Source organism: Rhinolophus sinicus, linkage group LG01, assembly GCF_036562045.2.
Source record: "Rhinolophus sinicus isolate RSC01 linkage group LG01, ASM3656204v1, whole genome shotgun sequence".
In the NCBI taxonomy this organism is placed as follows: Eukaryota; Metazoa; Chordata; class Mammalia; order Chiroptera; family Rhinolophidae; genus Rhinolophus; species Rhinolophus sinicus.
The window spans coordinates 148,900,406-148,919,108 of record NC_133751.1 but is presented as its reverse complement, the minus strand read 5'-3'; the positions used below and the strand labels follow the sequence as shown (position 1 = coordinate 148,919,108).

The 18,703-nt window shown below is 34.0% G+C and overlaps 1 protein-coding gene across 6 annotated transcripts in view; it reads right to left on the bottom strand.

The window, feature by feature from the left end:
* Nucleotides 1-18,703, bottom strand: part of SLC4A10 (solute carrier family 4 member 10) — a 255,985-nt gene that overhangs the window by 213,818 nt on the left and 23,464 nt on the right. The window lies entirely within an intron of this gene.

Genomic DNA, 18,703 nt, shown 5'->3' with positions numbered 1-18,703 from the left:
CCTCAGTTCTTAGTTATTTTCCTTAGTCCATCTTTCTCACTAGAATGTAGGCTTTTTAATAGCAGGAGACATTTCTGTCTAGTTCACTGTTGTATCCCCAGGACATAACACAGTAGCTGTGCCAAATAAGTGTGCAACAAAAGTATTTACATATTTTTAGAAGAGAGGAAGGGAGGAAGATAATTTTCTTTGCAAATTAGTGTATAAATGGGCTATGTATATATTTCTTCTCTTAACTACAATGTCATCTATTCCCAATTATATTATGAAAATCAAAACATTTTGTGATACAATTTTAAGTGATCAACTAGATGCCTTCCCTTTCATTAGCACTGTGTGTTCAAAAAGGAAAGGAAATTCCTTCCCTTTGATAAGGAAGATGTTTATTCTCAACTTCTAGCACAGTGCTTAGCAACAGCAGCAAAGATAATTAGAATAGTTACCACCTACTAAGTATCTGCTTTACTACACCATTCATTTAGCACCTACCAGGTATCAGGCACTTTAAGTGCATGACCCATAATCTTCACAATTCTGTGAAGCAGGAATTTTTATCCCATTTTATAGATAAGGACACTAAGGTTCAGAGAGGTTAAGGTATTTTCCTAAAGTCTCACATCCAGAAGCAGTAGATCTATCTGGGTTTCAAATTAAGACCTGCCTACTACCATGTTTCCCCAAAAATAAGACCTAGCCAGACAATCAACTCTAACACGTCTTTTGGAGCAAAAATCAATATAAGACCTGCTCTTATTTTACTATAAGATCGGGTCTATATTACATTACATTACATTACGTCACATCACGTCACGTCACGTCACGTCATGTTACATTACATTACCGGGTCTTATATTAATTTTTGCTCAAAAAGACTCATTAGAGCTGATTGTCTGGCTAGGTCTTATTTTGGGGGAAACAGTACAACATCCTACATCATTTTAGTACACTGCTTTCTTAGGAACCATATAATAAATATTTATCCAGTTAATGATTCTTACAAGCATGTTTTTAAACCCTTTCAGCTGATACTAAATGTGTTCATCTTGATGAAACATGTATTTTTAAAAATAGGTTCTATTTTTTCAAACATATCTGGAAAACAATGAACTTCTAATCCTCATTTAAAAAAAATACACTACTAAATAATTGCTTTATTCTCAATATTCTCATGTTTTAAGGCAATTTTTAAATTTTTTATATGGCATTTTAATGAAATATAGAAGGAAAGATGCGATGTTTGTTTAACCTGTTAGTTAAAGTAAGGCCATATTCATCACCGCTGGGAAAATCTGACCAAGTTGAACCTTTCATGGAATTTTGAAAAAAGTTTATTCTTCTCCTCCTCTCTCCAACTCCAGCCATTTATTCAAAATTAATGTTAATTTATTTTTGTTTTTAAGTACTATGAACATTGGAAAGAGTGATTATAATTTCACTGAGGTATTACTTTAGTGAAGTACACCTTGACCTGATGAAACTGAACCTCACAACAAATTCATCATCAACTTGAATCAAGGCAAGGCCTCTTGTGCTGTATTTTAAAGACAGAAAACTAAAATCTCAGCATCACACATGGTCAGTTAGGGAAAGGGTCCAGATACTACCTCAGATTCTCTCAATATCCAACCAAGAATGTTGTAGCTAATATCACGTTGCTAATTCCATTCTTAGTCATTCCATGGCTTCATAAAGAGTGTTAACTGGACAGATTTGTGTATGAGTTAGTATACAATTCATTCCTCAGATCTTATCCAAAGCAGTTCCCCCGTGCAATAACATGCATTAACATACCCAGATGATATAAGCATTGGCCTGATACTCAGAAAACTCCAGGATAGTTTGACCTTTATTTGATGACCTAAAATAACTGTCCTCATTTTCCGAACTGCACCATGCCAAGATGTTTTTCTTTTACCTTGTACATTTGTAACATATTTTTTAAATAACCAAAATAATTACAATTAAACAAAAAAGTCAAAAACCCATTCACAGCATTCTTTACACTTAGAGAAGCATAAAATTAGATATTCACTTTGGTATAATTTAGCATTGGGATTTAATACTGACAGAATTAGATCGATAATTTGGATCATGAGGTTAATGCCTGTTAACCTCAATTGTTAATGCCACAATTCACTTTGCTGAATTGTGAACTGATTTATATATATATATATACATATACACATATATAAAATCTTGAAAGGACAAAAATACAGAGTGTGTCAAAAAAATGTATACACATTTTAAGAAAGGAAAAAACTGTAATACAATATATATCTATATTAAAATTGTAAAACAATATATACCTATAACAAAAGATGAATACAAGTCATGTGTATATATGTTTTTGGCACCCCTGGTATATATGTAAAAAGCTAAGTAATACAGCATAAAAGGTTTCCATATTTCTGATGCCCCTCAAAGTAAAAGACGATGCAGAAAATCAGCAAGGCAAAGAAAGAATTCAGTTAATCAGAAAAACTGCTGTCTCCAATTTGAAAAACAAGGAGGGGGTGTGGATACTTGTTACTTCATTCCTTATTAGAAATTTTGGAGTTTTCCAACATTAAATTTTGAAAGGCCCTCTTCAGATATTTCTCAAGTTTCTAAAAATGCATGAAGCAGAAAAACTTATAAAATTAAAGTTTCCTTTTCAATCATTCAAATCTCATTTACCTCTAAGAAGGTCACCAGGGCTGTCATGCTTGAACAGTTTGGCCTATGCTGTTTCACTTCTCAAAAGCCATCAGGTCTTTAATAAATGGATTGCAAACCACCAGCCTCACTTCTTCGGACAGCCCACCACGTACCCTACCTTCCCATCATGAGAGTTTGTCCACAGCCTCATTCTCTTTCCACCAAATTCAACTCAAATGCCACTTTCTTGATAAAGCATTCTCCAATTCACCCAATCAAAATTAAACAGTCCTTTCCACACACCACCAAAGCACATGACCACTTCTTAAGAACCTGTTTCCTTCTGTCTTGATTTATACTTTTTTTCCCCTTTCTGAATTGTGAGTACCTTGACATCAAAGATTATTTTTATCTACCTAAATGTTCCACCCAGTACCCAGCATTATGATTATAATTTAAAAGCTAAAAATGTCCTTAACTCTGCAAATGAAAAAATTTGAAAAGCTATGAAAAGATTTAACACGGTTCAATTATTGCCAGACATTTTTTGAATTTATATTATATTTTACACTGAGATATATAATATATAGAAACTGCTTTGTGTCAACAAATTAAATCAACTTGTGTTTACTGAAGATTTATTATTATTGTATCTGTTCAGTATCAAATGCTACTAAGAAAAATACAAAAATACCGAAATCATTCCTGCATTCAAAGGATAGTCAGCAAGGCCCACATAAGAGGCTCAGATAAAAACAAGTCTCTCAGAAGAGGAAGAGAGATCTTATACTCAGAGTGGTCTTAGAAAACTTTACAGAAGAGTGAGGATTGATCTGGACCCTGGAGAAGTTGATTTCCTGACCACAGGAAATGCTATACTCAAGTAGAAAGAAGTATGTGAGCCAAGGTGTAGAGACAAACATACTCAAGAAAAATAAACAGATAATTTTTGCAAAACTAATGAAGAGCCGAGATATTGGGTTGGACTAGAGTCCAGGGGTGTACAAACTGCAGCCCGCGGGCAAACTGCAGCCAGCAATCCATTTTTAATTGGCCCTCAGCAAATTCCAAAAATATATTTAGTTTATTTAAATAAACCAGGTGAGGCAATACGTACTTCACCTCGAGTGAGTGGCCCGCCTGTTTGTGTATTTTACCGCATATGGCCCTTGGTAAAAAACATTGAAAAAAGTTTGGACACCCCTGGACTAGACTATAAAAACCTTTGCAGATAGAGTTAATCTTTGTTTATTATCTGAAAGCAAGATTTGTAGGGAAGTAAGTTATGTGGACATAAGACAAAACCTAGCCAATGGCAGAAAGGACTCAAAACTTAAAAGATAAGAAGAGTTGGAGGGGGAGGGGGTTGTCAAAGAGTCTAATACACTGACCTCATTTATTCTGGAATGGCTGAACAACTCAAGCGAGTGCCCTTTTAGACCAACAAATTGTTCCATCTAACAAACAGGGAACATAAACATTTCTTTCACTCGTATCCAATGCCCAGAGCATAATAAATGCCCAAGAAAGGCTTGTGGAAGGAAGGAAAGAAATAAGAAAGGGAGGGAGGGAAAGAGGAAGGGTTCTGAATAACAGCAACTTAAAAGGCTATTTCTCAGAAAACTAGATACTGGGAAAAGACCCTAGAGTTCTGAAATAATAATGATAGTAATATTTATTACTATGTGCCAGGCACTGTTATAAACACTTTATATGTATTAATTCATTAAACCCACACACTAAGAAGTAGGTACAATTATTGTAACAAATGTGTGGACACAAAAAGTGAGGATGAGAGAGCCAGCAAGACATACACAGACAGTACAGACAGTAGACTCCAGACCCTACACTTACAACCTTAAAAAAAGAGGTCATGGTTTTCCTCAGCCTTTCGAGAATATATCAAACCATGGCTTCCAAATGATTCTAGTCAGTTCTGTTGCATTACCCAGTTGGAGGCCTGAATTCTGAATTGGTAATCTACATTATAACTCACCACACTACTATGTTACAGAGTTACACCAACAATGAGTTTCTGTCGCCTCATCTTTAAAACAAAAATAAGAGTAACATAATTTCCTCTGCCTAGTCTAGATGAACAGTGGGAATTAATCATATTTTAAAATATCAGCTGTGCCCTGTGTTTACATGTCACATGATATTCTAATTACCAATTTAATACAGTAAGTCCTCACTTAACATTGTCGATAGGTTCTGCAACTTCAAGCAAAATGATATATAACAAGGCCAATTTTACCAAAAGAATTGATATAAACAAGAGTTAAGTTTCCACAGCATCTCATCTACATTATAAGGAAACAATGTTGAATGAAACAATATTATCCGAGGACTTGCTGTACTGTAAAATGTACCCATCATTATAAAATGATTTCTAATCCAACTGTGTCACTTACATTAGCACTGCATATAACAGTAACTGTGTACCAAACTAATTGCACCAAAAGTAACCATGGCACATTTCATTACCAAATTAATCTGCTTAGGCTTGAAAAGGGGCAGTCCAAGAAGACATTAATCTGTATTTTCATATATAACCTCAAATAAGTGAAAGATACCAAGTGCCTTTTCACTCAAATACAAACATGTTCCTGAATAAAAATGTTTGTCTACAAAGGCCACAAATTTTACCCAATCCATAATCCCAGTTTGGTAGCAAAGACAATTGAATTTATCTTGTTTCTTCACAAAAATAAAAGACAGTCAACCTAGTGGACTAAAAATAAATTGTTTCATCTGATATAACGGAAATTGTTTTATAATCATATAGTTTGTATCTGGCATTTCAAAAGATATTCAGAAGCTAATTTGTCATAATTACTGACAAAAGGCAAGCTTCAACCTGAAGCAGATACAAACTAATTCATTCAAAAGGGGGAACAGACCTTCTACACAAAATTCTTAACATAAACTGTGAAAAGATAGGACTTAATGCGTGACACATGCGTTCATTTAATAATGAAGGACGGCATCTTGTAGAACATTCAAAGTGAAACTAATTGAAAGGTGAAACTGCAGCCTTACTTCTCTGTGCACAAATTAAATCTAGAGAATAAAGATAAATTCATCCATTTGGAAATCTGCAAGGACTCCTCTAAAAAGGGAAAAGTTATACATATCCATATTCTATGTGTATAAAAAAATCAAGTAATGTGTTCCAAAAAACTATATTATAACCTGACTATATTCCAAGATATGGGAATTGAAACATATATAAAGAAAGTTATGGATTCCCTGCAGCAATAAAATCTATTTTGGAAAGGAAAATCTTCAGCTGTCATGGATAGAACCACAGGGTTGACAAAACACTACCATCCAATATTTCAATTCCCTTGTCAATATAATCAAGTTATCATGTGTTCTCTACTTGAATACTTCTAATGATGAGGAACTCACTGCTTCTGAGGCTCCCTGATCCATTTGGGGATAAACTATTTCTCTTTATCACCCACTTCTTGGCTCTAGTTTTATTGTGTTGTGATACACAGAATAAACCTAATTCTTTTACATGTAAGCCCTTCAGATAATTTCAAATAGCTATCATATTATTTCTGAATTCTCTCTATGCTAACTTTTCTTGATTCATTTACTCATTCCTTAATGGCATATTCAAGTTTTTTCTTCTTTTCTTCAACCCCAGCTGCCTCCCCGCCTGCCACCCTTAAATGCAGAACTCCAAGTATATAGCAAGACCAGAAGAGGGCTAATGAAAATCTGACATTCCTTACTCTAACTAGTTAAACATTTTGCAATCAGAGTCATGTATTAGTCAACTAATATATAAATACTGCAACTATAAAGTCCCTGTTACTGAAACAACATATACCAGCATTGCTGTTACAATACAAAGGACTTTGATAATACCTTTCATGAAACTGCCTTTATAGTCAGTGTCATGCGGGAGACCCTGCTCGCTGCGCCATTTGTCGTGCGGGGAAGCCTGCAGGGTCTCTGCTCCCGCTCCCCATACAAGAACGCAGGATATGGTGAGGCCAAAAAGGAACACCCACGGAGCCATAGGTAGGGGAGTCATACCACTACGGTCTCACTGGAGGCTGGGTTCACTGGACGTGCGACCTGCTGTCCCTTTTGTCTGCAACCCACCGACGACTCTCTTTCACTCTCCTCCCCTCTCCTCCGTAGCCGCAGCCGTTATATTAGCGGCTAATTGGCTAACTGGCTACAGCTGACGGCCAATCAGCCACAGCTGACGGCCATCTACTACCCGAGCCAGCACCCCTCCACGTGAGGCCGAGAGCCTGTAAACTACTTTCTGGGGCTCTGTCCCCACAGTCAGGTTACAAGTAGAGAAGAAGAGTAGACTCACTTCCTCACAGTCACACTCTTGTTTGATTGTCGTATCTGTTAGTTTATTATTATTTTTAAACAACAAAAGAAATTTTGTGCTGTTAGTCAGCTACAGTATTTGACATATTCTGTTCCAGATAATTTCTGGTTCTTTTGAAAAACTAAATCTACCCTCAAAGCATGAAAATCTGTTACTACCGTCAAAACATTTGCTACAGGCCCTGAATAGAAGTCCAAAAGAGGAAGAGCAAAAACAGTTTGAATGATGGGGTATTACTTGAATACATATAACATGGAGGGTGTCAAAAAAATGTATACACATTTTAAGAAAGGAAAATAAACTATTAAAATTGCAATACTCAATATATACCTATAATAAAGGATGAATACAAGTCATGTGTATACATTTTTTGGCATATACCAGGGGATGCCAAAAAATGTGTACAAGTGGACACTTCGGTCAACGTTGTTCAAGCAGTAGTTCACCATAATCAGTAGTGTCTGGACGCCAATGGTAACCACTTTGAGCACCTCTTGTGATTGCAGAAGTCAAACGTGACTCGTATTCATCTTTTGTTATCAGTATATATTGAGTATTACAATTGTAATACAGTTTTTTCCTTGCTTAAAATGTGTATACATTTTTTGGCACCCTCTGAGTATGTATATGTATTTTTTTTTCTGAAAGTAACTGATATCCAGTCATTGTGGTAAATATACTTTGATATGTTAAAAAACCTACATTAGCTTATGTGTATATATTATGCTGAACATATGGCTGAAAGGGTAAGTAGGGATTTTCACAATGTCTTCCTATTTCACTTTGTACAATGTCGAATTAGACCTTTCCTCTTGTTGCGGAATCATTAGTTAAGTGTTTGTACATAATAACCTCATTTATAGGCTTGTCGTACTGTACTGTGATTAACTTCTCTTCCCTATTAGAGTCTAAGCTCCTTGAGGGGAGAGGTGTTAGTTTTCATCTACACTTCACCAGTTCTTAGAACAGAATAATAATACTTGCTAATATTTTTAGTATTTGCAAAAACATCATCAAAAATTAGACAATTTCTCTGCTCTTTTTTTTCCAGTGGGATGAAGAAAATTGGAGGAGAATAAATCCTAATATCCAGATTTTATCTGAAGGTGGGTTGCTGAAAAAACTCAGACCTAGTATGCGCACAAATCTAATGGTAAACGAAATGCTGCACATAGATATAAATATACAAACTACATATCAATACAAATCAATCACCAATATTATTATGAATACTCTTTCCAACCTCAACAGTTCAAAAAGTCAATTTTTTGTGAAAGAAATGTTTATTATTCACATCATAAAACCAAAAAAGACTTTGCAGACTAACCCAATACTGTCAAAGTAACTAACAGTCTATTTATAGAATATAACTTATAAGCAGTTTTACTATTAAAAGACTCATTGCATTTTTAAAATCATTATTATGAACAGAAATATATTTACATAAATTATATTGTTTCTTTCAAGCTATTGTTAACTAGAACATGCCTTTCAACAGATGCTGGAAAGAATTATACTGTGTTCAAGTAAGTATATAGCAAATCTTTAAGAACTCCTTCCATATAAAATGTTTTATGTTCTTCATTATTTGTTATTTGAGAAATACTAGCTCATGAATTATTCATAATATCTAGCCAGATCTGTTACATCAGGTGTCAGATTAATCTAGGAGGTAGAAAGTGCTTAGTTTACATGGAGTATTCATTAAACTTGGTGAACTCATTAAAGTATGTTAATTAGGTAATAGACAAAGGAACTTGGTATTTGGTAGAGATTGGGCACTGTTAATACCTTGCTTTGTGTTAATACCTTGGCTGCAGTTTTTTTTTCCCCTTAATGAGCACAGGGAAAAGCTGATTATTCCAAATGCAGGGGAAAAAAAAATCACATGTGTTACGTGTTGGAAAAATTGCCCCAGGTGACAAAAGGAAATACATACCAAAAGAACTGGCACTCTAACAAAGAGTATCATTTCAAAGCTTCTAAAATTTTCTTTGGTACAATATTTGTCATGAGAAAACTACATGTTAATTTTGATATTCTCAAAAATATTTTATTGTTAGCAATTACTGTTTGATGAATACAGCTTTTTATCTCAATTCAGGTCTGCCTATATCACAAGTAAATGATGCTTGTCCTTTTTTATTATTTTGATGTTTTTTAACATTGAAGTTTTAAATATCTGAAAGCATGCATGTTTATTTGCAGGTAAGGCCAAAAAAATCACAAATAGTGTCATTTAAATAAAACAATGTCCTGCCAAATGATAGCTTTTCAGAGGCTATATTAAGAGTTTTCCACAGAAAGACTTGAATTTGAACAAAGAAAGTGCAAATATTTGGATGCTCATTACACACCAACATACAAACTATACTGAAAAGATGGCCGCTGGACTCTTTCTAGTTTTATCTAGCTACCTCAAATACAACCACTGAAATTACACAAACAAATTTTCTATGGCTCAATATTATATGTGAAAAATCCTTAAATTGTATACTTAAATTGTGGTTTACTCATAAAAATAAAGGTTCCTTTCCATCTGTCAAATGCCTAAGAACTTGGACCTTTTTTGAGAATTTAGTTGTCCAAAGTATCTACTACCATATATTCAGCCTTTTATTGAAATCCCCAGATCCAACATGAATGGGGAAACCAATATTCAAACATGCTTCTTTTTCATGGGACTCCACCTACCTTGTTTTCTATTTCTTCTTTCTGTGAAAATCATTGCCACTTTACACAATGAATTTAACTACATAAACAAATAATTCAACCAGGATTAGAACATAGATGTCATATTTAGTTAGTGATACAGAGCAGCATAAGTGACTGAATTCAAAATACGACTTTATCCATGCCACAAACCAGGCTAAAATATTAACCTTCTACTTTTGTCATCATTATAATACATAGCCTCTCAGATAGTATGTGATCCTGAAAAGTAAAATAAAACGACATCTTTTGAAAAGTTAAAGTGCGTGATTATTTCATTTATCATTAATTGCAATGGGAAAATGTGCTCATTCTATGAACTTATCACAGTAGCATTGATCAAAAGCTGCTACTATTTTTGGATTAAACCCGTTTTTCATAGGATGATTTCAGTTACGCTCCAATTCTGCTTACAGAAATACATTCTTCAGTTTTTGAAATAATCTGCATATTAAATGTCATACAATACTTTGCTAGGAATATATTTCAAATTTTCATTGTAGTATATTCATTAAAGTGAAATAAATGTCTAAACATTAAATAGAATTTTTTAGTGTTGCGCTGTTTCTCAAAACTTCAAACACATGAAAACAAATGTGTACACAAAGAAATCCATATGAACATGAACAGCAGGTCAGCTAAAAGATTTAACTTTGCCCATAAAAGCAATAGGGAACTACATAATTTTCTAGCAACTCATTCCCCTAAAAAAAAATTGAAAGACCAAATAGGGAAAAAATCACCACTAAATTTAGACAATAAATGTTTCCCATTTATATTGTCATTATCTTTCTACATTATATTTTTGAAAGAGCAATATTATTTTTTAAAAGGCTGTTTTCAAATAGGAACTAAACATTTAAGTGATCTAATTTGGTCTAGCAATGGATATCTTAGCCTCTAAATATACTAGAGGGAGTTTATTTACACGAAGGCACTGTAATGGAAGATATAATGGCTCCTTCATGCACCATTATCTCTGGTTACAAATTCTAAAAATGCTTTCTGATTGGTTTATTCATTAGATAGGAAATGTCTAATTTTACCTTGTATCAACAACATTCTACAATTTATACCAAAGTTTAAACACAAATGCTGGTCTGAATATTTGCCAGCCCAGGTAATGTTTAGGTATTATTTCAATAACACTGCTCAAATGGGTTTTTTTAATAGACATTTATCACTTATATCCCTCAACTAGTCTGTTCATATTACTTCTAACGTTTGTGACATGGTCATATCAGTAGACTGAATGCCTGTGTTCCCTCAAAATTCTTATGTTGAAACCTAATCCTCAGTGTGAGGGTAATTAAAGGGGAGGGGGGGCCTTGGGAGGTCATAAGGTGATGAAAGCAAAGCTATCATGAATGAGATTTAGTGTCCTTATAAAAGAGACTCCGCAGACCTCCTTGCCGCCACTGCCATGTGAGCACACAGCCAAAAGACAGCACTCTGAACCAGGAGGTGGGCTCTCACCAGGCTCTGAATCTGTCAATTCCTTGATCTTTGACTTCCCAGCCTCCAGAATTATGAGAAATACATTTGTGTTGTTTTTAAGGCACCCAATCTATGGTATTTTTGTTACAGCAGCCCAAATGGACTAAGACAGTGACAGAGGCAGCCAAAACGCTCATGTATTTTATTAAGAAAACAGTGTTACATGCAAGATCAAAAAAGAAGAATCAGATTTAGAGTTCCAGAGCTTCTTGTTTCCAATTTTTCTATGTCTAATTAACCATAGCCACTACTAAAAATACTTCCTGAATGCAGCCTAACATTTCATTAGTGCAATAAAGCAAATCGAACTGAGAAATGACCCTCAAGATCATGTTCCTTTGCCTCAGAAAATTTCTTGGTAGGTTGAAAAGCAATGTTGTAAGAATCTATTAATGAAAAATGTATACAATTACGAAATATACAGCCTCCACAGTTCTACATATATATCAAGGTCTCTTACTAAACCAGCAGCCGTCAAAAAAATTCGTATTACAGTATAGCAATAATTTGACAAGATTATATTGTTTTATCAACATCTCTGGAAACAAACTGAAACAATGATATACAGACAAAACAAAATATTATTATTTCTGCAACTTTGTAATGCCCTGCAACAGAGATAATATGATCATATATTCAAAGCGAGTTTCCTGCTTCCCCTTCCGTACTACTACCTGCAGGCCACAGTTTCCAGGACGCCACCTCCTTGAACTAAATAGTCATAACTTACATTTTCCTCCACTTTATATCTTTTCTCCACGAATAAGGATTAAGTCTAGATTCAAATACGTTAAAAGAAGTATTAGATAATATTACATTCTCATAGGATGCAATAATCACAATATTATATCACAACTTAACACATGGCCTTTAAAAAGTAAAGCAAAAAGTTGAGAACTATATGATTTCACTCACCTGAGGGATATGAAACTGAAAGCAACAAATGAACAAGACTAACAAACAACTGAAAACTCATAGACACATACAACAGTTTAGTGGTTACCAGAGGGAAAGGATGGGGGAGATAGAAGAGGGCAAGGGGGTCAAATATACGGTGACGGAGGAGATTTGACTTTGGGTAGTGAAGGCACAATACAATATATATGTGATGTAGTATAGAATTATACACTTAAACCTATATAACTATTAACTAATGTCACCTCAAAAATCAAATTTTTAAAAATGAAAATATAAGGTAAAGCAAGAACCCAAAAAGAACAAAAATGGTGGGAAATAGGCACCTATAATAACCGCATAGAGAAAATGAAATACTAACACCAAGCCACCAAAAAAAAAAAAAAATGAATGAGTGTAAGCACAAAAGGAGCCAAGATAAACTTATTCTTCACTTCAGTTTTGGGGGATATTTCATTAGTGGGTACTCCTATTTCTCTTAAATTGGTTTACTAAGTGGTTTTTTTTCCTCTGGAAAACTTAGTTCTAGGATTTTAAAAATTGTTTCAGTCGCTTCAGAAACGAAAGAGTACATAAATAATTAAAACAAACTGTTATAAAGAAATTCCTAAAAGGCAAGTGAGGTATTATGAGGAGTAACATGATATTGTATTCCTCATCTAATTTGCAACAGCAAAATACCAGATTCGCTACGGAACCCTCACCGAGACACACAGCGGAGCAGAGAGAGCAACACACTACCAACACTACCAGATTCACACCTATCTTTCCTCTCAATTGGAAATTAAAGAGAAACATTCTGTGAACCTAACAATTATCCTTATAAACTAGTCTTTCATTAATATCCACCTCAAAACACAATAGATACTTCCAAGAAGCTTTATTCAAGACATACACAGATAAATAACGGTTTGTCAGTTTAGGGACCAATAGGTAATTGTTACTAAGCACATGTTCACTGGTTCGATTCCTGGGCAAAGAAATTGGAATATGGATGTACTAAGGCCTAGAGCTAAATTTTAAAATATGCATATTGTTTTAAAGATCCCACTGTGGCCGAGGCTACAATATACTGTTTCGATTTTAACTATACAGGCCTTCACCTAACTAGCAAATCATACAGAAATCTGATTAACTATCGGTCAAGATGTCCATGGTGAACAATGCAGGGAGACAACAAGGGGATTTGGAAGAAAAGGAAAGTAGTAGGTTTTTGTCACTACTATTATTGTTGTATTATGTTTGTGATACAGCCTACCTATTTTGACAGGGTAGAATAATTTCTAGTCACTGAAATTACTGACAGATAATATTTTAAAAAAAAACTGCATCTCCTTAGAAAGTTCTTTTAACTACAAACTAATTATAACAAATTACAATTTTATGGAGGCTAGAGAGCCACCCTGTATTTGCTTCCTTGAAACAATGAATAAAGAGGTTACTTTAGTTAGAGGTTTTAAAAAATGAAAACTTAAGCAATGTTTTTTACGATGGCAAAAACTATCGCTAAAACAGTTTAGACATAATCTACCCAGAGATAAGGAAAGAGCTTAGATCATCTCTTAGAGTCTCTTTAGCAAGTATCTATGATATCAAAAAGTATGTACCACTTAGCTCATATTAGGTCACAGCATTGGGAAGAAATTCAAGACTCCATAGAGTCAGGATATTATTCACTTTTAAAATAATTAATGAGTAGACTATCTCCATAAAGCATATTTCTTAAGATTACTTTTTTACTTTTTAAAAGTAACAGATAGGAGGTTTTGTGTTTAGCTTATGAATATTGAAAGTTTAAATAAAATTCTGTTGCCTGAAGTAAAGTATCATCGTATACTGAAATATTCATTTATAGTGAAAAAACATAATTTGTTGCTGAAAGCTTACATTTCAACACTTCTACTGCCTACTCAGTTTTAGACAAACCATGTTAACTATGCAGTTTGAGTAACTCAATCTGAAAAGTGGAAATGAAACCAGCATATAGAAAGCCTAAAAATATTAATGAATTCTTCAGAGCTCCACAAACAAATAATGCTAAAAGGCATATTTCAGAGGCATTCTATGAAAATATCTCAGAAAGTTTCATAAAACATTTTCAAACAGAAGTATCCAGATTGTCTTGAAGACATCTACTCTGAATCTAGTCAGAAAAAAGACTTCTACCCATTCTGTTTTATTAACATTATCATTAAACATTATTATTTGCCTTTCTATGATTATACTAGAAGAGAAACTAATTAAAACATCCTAATGAGCAGCAATAAGAAAATCATACAATATAAAGACAACATGTGATCTGGGGTGTTCCTGAAATCTTATTCAGAGATTTGTCCAAATTTAAATCAATAGAAATCAATTTAATAAATACACAATGTACTTCTGTCCTTTACTTTCATCCAAGAGGATTGTACCAGTTCTGACAGTTAAGTTCACAAACTTGCTGCAATGATGTTGCTAACCCTTTTTGATATCAGAGGGATTATACATTATGAATTTGTACCAACTGGACAAACAGTTAACCAATTGGAATATCTGGAGGTGCTGAAAAGGCTGCGTGAAAAAGTTAGACGACCTGAACTTTTCACCAACAATTCATGGCTCTTGCATCACGACAATGCACCAGCTCACACAGCACTGTCTGTGAGGGAGTTTTTAGCCAGTAAACAAATAACTGTATTGGAGCACCCTCCCTACTCGCCTGATCTGGCCTCCAATGACTTCTTTCTTTACCCAAAGATATACAAAAGTATTTTCTTAAACACAGAGTAAAAACATTTTATAAGTACCCAATACCTTTTCTTAGTGGCTGTGATCATCAATAAAATATAAGTAAAGTTCACCATACCGTATGCAACTCCAGCTCTCCTTCTATTTTGCTGATTGACTTCAGTTGAAATTCCGATCCTTTAAAATGATCATCAGATTTAAGTTTCAAAACATGCAAAACCAAGAATGTTTCAAGAACTCTTATCTCCTGCTTTCTACCAAGTGAACCAAAAAGGCTAGAACCTATTAGAGAGCAAGGTAAACACTACCATTTGTTTTATTCTAAATATTTTTATTCATCTGCATTTTTCCTTAAATTGATTTCTTTTTTTCTTCTGGGTCGATGTTCTATGTGGAATCTAAAAGATGACAGAATTAGTCTGAACATTCTAATGCAAAAGTTTCATGCATTCACAAAGAAGAACTTCTCAAGTTTTTGTTCACAGAAGTTCTTGTTTGTTAACATTATTAACAATGAAAGACACAAAACCATACCAATACTATGGTAAGAATTGTAAGATGGCACCCATCTTTGTGTAATTCCTTCCCCTTGAGTATGGGCAGGACCTGTAACTGCTCCTAACCAAACACATGAAGGGATATAACTCCCATTATTATGTTACATTATGTGGCAAAGGTGAAGAGACTGTTTTACATGTAATTAAGGTCCCTAATTAATAAGTTCATCAAAAGAGAGATTATTTTGGGAAGGCCTGACCTAACCTAGTGAACCATTTAAACAAGGATCTAGAGATGAGAGACTAGCAGCAGCAACATCACAACGATGCCCAGCTTCTACTCGAGTATTTATTAAAGACGTTGCTTGCATGTGCGTGTGTGAGGACAAAATCAATAGCAGATAAATAAATAAATGCTTGGATTTCTCAATAACTACATATTATGCAGCAGAGACGTTAACCACTCTTTAGAATCAGGCTGAAGGGACTATCAAGCACAGAAGCTTCATTCACCTTATTGGTGACCCTTCTAATATAGTGAATATTTATTGAAAAACTGCCATGTTTTATCCATGATGGAGAATATGAAGTGAGCAAGATGGGTTCCCATCTCATCCTTCCATAGCTTAACATTTATATCGCCGAGATTCTATAAATACTGCTTTTCATAAGTATTTAATAAGATGAAACTTTACATTTTATATATCTCTCAAAGCATTTTCAAAAATATTTCAGCTTATATTAAAACAACCCTTAAAATAGTAGTATAGTTACTATTATTATTTCTACTTTATAGCTATAGAAAAAACTACCATTCAGAGGTTGACATGTCACTTCTTTGGTGAACGAGAATTAGACCCTGGGTTCAAACGCCTGGTCTCCTACCTTTTCGACAACACTCTTTCCCCACAACACTTCAAAGAGAAGCCAAGGGCCAAGTTTTGGAAGGGGGTAGAAAAAAGAAAACACATTTGTAGTTCTGACCGTGGCTTTCCTTTAACAGTGATGAAACCCCACTTTCTACAATCAAGCATCTAGCTACTTCCATAAGTCACAAATTCACTCTATTCACTATCTATGCTATCCTTTCTTTTTCTATACTCCTGAAAAAGTAGATGCAGTTTGCAAATACAGCGGCCCTGTAGGCTCTACTGGCATATTCCTTTGCCTTTGGTATTCCTTATTCCTCTACAGCCTTCTTCAAAAACAACACACAAATCTGATGCCCCCATTTCTCTAATCTTCTTGCTTTTTCATATATTTTGCTAATTATTGTACTATCCATAGCTGTTTGCAAACATTTCTCCTCCCTGTTTGCTACATATTTTCCTCTAACTCCTTCTTCAGACCTCTAACACTCTTGTCCCTTTTCCCCTATAGAGATTCAGATTGTTCCATCATAGTAGTACCTGGTTCTGAAAGCCCTCCTCAGACCTATAGAAATCACATTATCCATAAAATATAGGATTAAAATGTTTTTAACAAAGTGTGATATATAGATGATGTATTACGGAATTGTACACCTGAAACCTATGTAACTTTACTAACGATTGTCACCCCAAAAAACTTTAATAAAAAAAATAAATAAAATTTTAAAAAATGTTTTTAACTCAATACTTTTTCTGAACAATAAAAGGCAAATGTTTTGCTATTTTTAAAAAATGGGTTTTAGAGTGTTTAAATTGCAAATATTGCCTTCATGCCTAAATATGTACTGACTAAGCTTTTACCAAATTACTCTCACTTGCTAGTGTTTTCTTTTTATGCCCTTCTTGGTTCCCGGCTCATTTGGTCCCCATTGGAAGTACATAATATACAGAGGTACTATGACCAGGGCAACTTGACCGATACTGAAACCCTTTCCTACACAAAATACTTCTCACTTACTTGCCTCTGCACCATGTGACCATCAGTAGAATCACTTCTGCTAATGAAAACAAATATAATCACATAAAACCCTGTTGAAATCTAAATATATGGTAACAATGTAACCCAGGAGAGGGAACAAAGGAGCACATCATTGGCAATAAATGATGAAGTTATATTTAAAGATACTCTCCCTCTAAAAGCTAATGAATAGGATTCCCTCACACATCCATGTAAGGAAATATTTCTTTCACTCTTACTTATTACATCTATACCTATAAATATTATAAAGTAAATTATAAAGTTATTTCTTAAAAATTTTAAAAACAAATACATTACTAAATACATCTTTTTATAGTAGTCTATCATGACTGATATTTTAATTACAAGGCACATGGATGATTACAATGTCAAATCGAAAATGTAAAATCAAATTATACACCTTGGATAAGAACTACACTCTTAAATCTTATTAAACATAACCTAATTACTACAATGCTATTTCTGACACTTAACATTATTTCATCTTTTAAAAGTTTTGGAGCAAAGGAGATTTCAAATCTACCTCAAATTTTTAGACAGGAGTTATAAATTTTATTTCTATCAGAACAGCATGGTCATTTATATACTCATTAATGCTTTGCCTTAAAAGTTAACTATTTACCATAAATATAGATTTCTGTAAAGCTTTAAATTTACATGTACTCACCCATTCAGACATTCTGAGCGAAAATAGAACTTCATTTGAACAAACAAGCAAAAAATAGCCATAGGGATATGTTTTTAATTTTCAATACAGAATAAAATTTTGATTCTATGTCCATGTTTTCCTGCAAAGAACCACCTAATGATATATTTTAATTGCAATTGAAGAGGTACATGTACTTCTGTAATGGTGGACTAGGTAATTCAGACCAACCCTCCCACAAATAACTCTAAAATCTCTTATATTAACTTTTTTAAAAATTTAGGTGAACTATACCTAACATCCTTCTAAAAGCATAGAAGAGCCAATGAAACAGTAAGGAATTATTGGGCAAAAGCAGACTGAAAACCAAACAGGTGAGTGCAGATTAGAGGCCACTTGCTGTACTAAGCTGATTTGATCCAGTTGAGAGACTGAACTACACTTCTGACAGCCTCTTGGAATTAGAGAGCACAATTTGGAGGACTTGTATTTGTGATTAAGATGTGAAAGCCTGTAACCTAGGAAAAACTGGCGGTAAAACAGTCTTCACATTGACTTCAGTCATGCACTGAATTATCTGAATATTACATAAATACGTAGGATCATAAAAGACGATTCTAAATAATTATATGCCAACAAATTAGATAACCTAGAAGGAATGTAAACATATGCTGAGGAGAGTGACTAGCTCCTCAATTTACAAGTCAGTTAAATCTACAAAACACACATTGCTTGTAGGGAAAGAAAAAATATATAAGAAATTATGGCATGAGCTTACCGTAAATAGAAAAAAGC